We start from the raw sequence: 6,000 nt of genomic DNA, 5'->3' as shown, positions 1-6,000 counted from the left end.
CCTCATCTGTAAAATGAAATGCTTGGACAAAGTGATTGCTTCGGCCTTCCGCACAGGGGAGGTGGTGACAACAGAGACACGTTTGTGTGGGCCAAGCTGGGGCAGGACCACTCCGGAAATGTTGATCTGGAGTGGGAAGTGGGCTCACGGAGCCTTCTAGCTGGCATTCTGGGATAAACATACATATCCCAACATTCTAGAACCTCCAGCTCCCGGTTTTGTCCGAATGCCTGAGCATTTGAAATTGCTGCCCTCTGCTGCACAGAAAGAACCCTACCAGGAAGGCTACAAAGGCCTCCAGCAACTAGTCAGCCAGGACAAACCCCCCTAGGGCGCAGCTGACTCACAGGAACTAGCTAGACTGCACTCAGAAACTAAGTGAGAAATCAAGCCATAAAAATCTGCTTAAGCAAATACATTCGGCTCCAGGGCTTCATCCTTACTGTCAAGTCTTGCTTACTCCAGCCCCCCTGACAGCAGGGCAAATTAAGGTAGAACCCTCGGGGGGGCCAAGGGCTGCTGCCATGTTCCAAAGGACTCCAGACAGCTCCAGAAATGAGTCCCCTGGAGTGCCATTGTATGGATACAAGGATGGAAGCGTGAGGCAAAAATAGCTCTTTCCTAGTAGAAGCTGGTCAAGTGAGTACTATGGGTCTTTCATTTGATCGCCATTTGGATACTCTCATCTCTCTGAGAATAGACCACTAAGCAAAGCAGTTGGTCTTACAACTTGATTCTCTGCAGGGGTAGAGTTTTCAACTCCCACCTGCAACCCAAGGCACAAATTGTCGGTTATGTCTTTTTCTTTTCAATCCCCAGAATCGAGTTATCAAGATTCCCATCCCACTTCCCAACAGCTCAATAAATGGGATTGAACGGAATTTAGTGTCCTCAGGGCGCTTTTCTCTGCCGAGACTGACCAGTGCCAAATGCAGCCTGCCAAATGCACTGCGCCTCGCTATGTCTTTTACGAACAGTGGACAGATGTGTGCTGAGAATACAATACAGGGAGGGAGAAAAGTATGAGAAAAAGTTTTCCCCTGAAACAATTATGCTTATCTAAATATAGTCCAATTCGACTGTTGATTAGTTATTCCCAGAACTGCTCTTTGGTATTCCCTGCAACTACACACACACACACACACACACACACACACACACACTTTCCTATAAATAAAGAGGAAATGTAGCGTAGGCTCAGGAACACAAACTGACTTGAGGCTGGTGTTGCATAACCTTGTCGTGATTCCCCTTATTTCACACTAACAAGCATGACCCTGGTGACAGCCTTCTGGTCCTGATCATCATCTGGTCTCTCTCTTGTGGTGCTTATGACCCTTCCTCTTTTGGGCCTGCAGGCCAAACCAATCTCTTACCAAGTTGCCTTTCACTTCAGTTGTTCATTGTGAAGTTCACTGAAAGCAACTGCTCTCCTTTGTTATTAGCTGTTTCCATTCCTCCTCCATCTTGACAGCGTAAGACTGGCAGCACACAACTATTTCATTCCTTTTCTCATTCAAAAGCTAGAGTTGGTGGATACAGCATTTTTCAGAATGTTGTTGGGGTCAGGAGGAGGAGGGCCAGGAAGCAGAGCATAGTAAGTAAAAGCACAGATTTTAGAGTCAGACTGACTTGGGGTTTTAATCCCTACTGTGCCATCTACTAAATTATGGAATCATAGGTAAGTTATTTAAACTTTCTCTTTGACCAATGGATTATTTTTAAATGTATTTTAAAACTTCAAAATACATGGGAGAGTAGAATACTAATTTTTCTTCTTGATGTATAACTTCAAAGAGTGAAATGAACAAATCTTAAGGATTCAGCTTGAATTCTTACAAATATATGCCCATCTGTAACCACCACTTGTCAAAATATAGAGCATTTCCAGCACTCAGTAGGCTCTCTCATACTCTTAACTCAGTAGATATCCCTTCCGTAGATAATACTATTCTGACCTTTTTCACCAGACTCATTTTGTTAATTCTTGATCAATGTATATAAATGGAACAGTATAGTATGTACTCTTTTGTGTCTGACTTTCTTCCAGCATTATTCCTAGGCAATAGGCTTAATTTATGTGTAACTTTTTAAGAACCTGCTAAACTATTTTCCAACATGGCAGCACCATTTTATATTGGCTCCAGCAACGTATAAGAGTTCCACATCCTTGCCAACTGTTGGTACGGTCAGTTCTTTTCATTCTAATAGATGTCATGGTACCCCATTATGGTTTTCATTTCCACTTGCCTAATAACTAATGATGCTCAGCACCTTTTCATGTGCTTATTTGCTATCAATAAATATATCTGCCTTAGTGTAGTAACTGTTCAAGCTTTTTGTCCATTTTTAAAATTGGGTTGTTTTCTTTTTTTAAAAAGATTTATTTATTTGACAGAGAGAGACACAGCGAGAGAGGGAACACAAGCAGGGGGAGTAGAAAAGGGAGAAGCAGGCTTCCCGCAGAGCAGAGAGCCCAATGCGGGGCTCGATCCTAGGACCCTGGGATTGTGACCTGAGCCGAAGGCAGACGCTTAATGACTGAGCCACCCAAGCGCCCAGGTTGTTTTTTTATTATTGAGTTTTGAGAGTTCTTTATGTATTCTGGAAACAAGTTCTTTACCAGACGTGTGATTTGCAAACCTCTAACAATCTATGGTGTGTTTTCATTCTCTTAACAGTGCTTATCAAAGAACAGAAGTTCTTAGTTTTAATAAATTTTTATTTTTTTCTCCTGTGGATTATGCTTTTGGTGCTATAGTTAAGAAATTTTGGTCTAACCACAGATCACAAGATTTTCTTCTGTTTTCTTCTAGAAGTTTCATAGTTTTGGGTGTTACATTTAGGTCTATGATCCATTTTTTAGTTAATTTTTACACATAGGACAAAGAATAGATAAAAGTTCACCTTTTTACATATGGATATCTAATTGTTCCAGGATCATTTGTTAAAAAGACTGTTCTTTCTCCACTGAAATGCCTCAGCACTTGGTTGAAAATCAATTGACTGTATATGAGGTCTACTTCTAGACCCTATTCTGTCCTATTGACTATTTGTCTACCTTGTCATCATTACCATACTATCTTGATTACTGTAGCTTTACAATAAGTCTTAGAATCAGTCATAAGTTCTCCACCTTTGTCCTTCCTCTTCAAAGTTGTTGAGGCTAGGGGTGTCTGGGGGGCTCAGTTGTTAAGCGTCTGCCTTCGGCTCAGGTCATGATTCCAGGGTCCTGCGATCGAGCCCCACATTGGGCTCCCTGCTTCACAGGAAGCCTGCTTCTCCCTCTCCCACTCCCCCTGCTTGTGTTCCTGCTCTTGCTATCTCTAATAAATAAAAAAAAAATCTTTAAAAAAAAAGTTGTTGAGGCTTTACATTTCCATATACACTTTAGAATCTTGTTAATTTCTGCAAAAAAAAAAGGGCTGCTGGCATGGACAGTAATTGGGATTAAGTTGAATCTATGAATCAGTTTGGGGAGAATTTACATCTTAACAACACTGAATCTTCTGACTTGTTTCTGTAATTTCACTCAGCAATGTTTGTAGTTTTTAGTATACAGGTCCTTCACACAGTGGTCAGATATATCCATAAATATGTCATGTATTCTGACATTATACATAATATTTTTTAAATTTCAATGTCTGTTGCTAGGATATGGAAATACAATTAGTTATTGTATATTTATATTGTACCCTACAACCTTGCTAAACCAACTTAGTTTTAATAACTTTTGTGTACATCCCATAGAATTTTCTATGCAGATCATGTTATCTGCAAATAAAGATAGGTTTACTTCTTCCTTTCCAATCTGTATGCCTTGTATATCTTTTTCTTGCCTTATTGCACTGGCTAATACTTCCATGCAACATTGAATACAAGTAGTAAGGACAAACATACTGTCCTGTTCCTGATTTCGGGGGTAAAGTATAGTCTTTCACCATTAAGTGTGATATTAAGCTGTAGGTTCTACAAACGTGATTTTGTTTATAACATTTATCCCTCTATCCCTAGTACAGTGAACTTTTGATCAAGAAAGAATGTTGGATTTTGTGAAATGCATTTTCTGAATCTGTAATTTGTCTTTTTTAGTCTATTAGTATGATGAATTACATTAACTGATTTTCAAATGTTAAGCCAACCATGCATTTCTAGGATAAACTCCACTTTATTATAAAACATCATTCATTTTACAGATCACTAGATTTGATTTACTAAAACTTTTTAAAGAATTTCACATCTCTTTGTGGTAGACAGCCTCTAAGATGATCAGCCTAATGATCTCTGCCTCCCTTGAGCTAACCAATACAATATTGTAGAAGAGTTGCTATGTCACTTCTGACAAATCAGCTTATAAAAAACACCGTGGCTTCCATCTTGCTTGCTCTCTCTCTTGCTTGGATCACTCATGTTGAGAAAAGCCAGCTTCCATGTCATAAGCTGCCCTATGCAGAGGCCTACATGGTGAATACACTAAGGCCTTTGCCAATAGCCATATGAGTGAGATTAGCATCAGATTCTCTAGCCCTAGTCAAACCTACAGATGATTGCCATGTTGGCTATCGGATTGCAACCTCGGGAGAACCTGAGCCATCCAGCTAAGCCATTCCATGGATTACTAATCCCTAGAAACTGTAAGAAAATAAATGTGTAGTATGCAGCAATAAAAAAATAATAATACAGGCACCATTAAATTACACAGAAACAGTTTAATCCTTTCAGGCCTTGTTTTTAAGCTTTGTTAGGTTGGACAGGAACTGCATTTAGTCTAGGCAGGTCCCTTCTTTGTACTCTACCCAACACCCTGTGAATTACGAGGTTTTCCACTCCAGACACTGTTCAATCTTTTCAGACAGTTCTTTCCTCAGCCTCAAGTGTTTTGTTCTTCACCATTTATTTTTATATTTAAGTACAGTTGACATACAATATCCCATTTTTAGGTGCACAATTTAGTGATTCAACAATTCAGACAGAAAAAGACAAATGTTACATGATTTCACTTATATGTGGAAACAAATAGCTTCTTTACACACGTGTATGCAGATCATACTCAACTGAATATTCAAAGGGTTGCTTTTGCAGACCTCTAGCCTTTTCTTCACGCACCTCTCTCTTCTCTAGTATGCTACCCTATGAACTCTAGCCACCTTGGCTTCCCTGAGCTCCATCCTCTCAACTCAGGGAGATAGCCAGGTATTTCCTGGTTCCTCCATGCTGTGGTATGGCCTGAAGATTCTCTACAGGCAGCAACTTGGGACAACCATAGAGCTTACTTCATTTGTGCCGTCTTCCAGGAATCACAGACCTTCATTGCCTGATGTCCAATGTCTTCAGTACCATTGTTTCATTTATTTTATCTGGTTTATCAGTTGTTTCAGATGGGAGGGGCAAATCTAGTCTCTGTTTATTCCGTCTTCATTAGAAATGGAAGTTCCAACAAGTTTCCCTTAAGCTCCAGAGAAAAAGAACCAAAAGGATGTGGGTATATAGAAATTTATTTTAAGGAATCAAATCCTGTAATTGTGAAGACTGGTTAAGTCCAAAATCTGCAGGTTAGTCCAGCAGGCTGGAGACCCAGGGAAGAGCCAATGTTGCAATTCAAGTTCAAAGGCCATCTGCTAACAGAAATCCTTCTTGTCCAGAAGTCAGTCTTTGTTTTACTAAGGTCTTCAACTGATTGAACAAGGCCCACCTACCTAGTGAAGGCCAATCTGCTTTATTCAAAACCCAACAATTTAAATGTTAAACTTACCCAAAAGACCCCCACAGAAACATCCAGAATAATGTTTGGCCAAGTATCTGGGCACCATGGCCCAACCAAGTTGACACACAAAATTAACCATCACAGTAATATTTTGAAAATAAATAATTACAGGGGCTCATGGGTGACTCAGTTGGTTAAGCATCTGCTTTTGGTTCAGGTCATGATCTCAGCGTCTTGGGATTGAGCCCCGCATCAGGCTCCCTGCTCAGCGGGGAGTCTGCTTCTCCCTTTGCCCC

The sequence above is a fragment of the Mirounga angustirostris genome, unplaced genomic scaffold (genome assembly GCF_029215605.1).
Source record: "Mirounga angustirostris isolate CCGP_5_RB_7025 unplaced genomic scaffold, mMirAng1.0.hap1 SCAF_6, whole genome shotgun sequence".
NCBI lineage: Eukaryota > Metazoa > Chordata > Mammalia > Carnivora > Phocidae > Mirounga > Mirounga angustirostris.
This window is presented reverse-complemented; position numbering follows the sequence as displayed.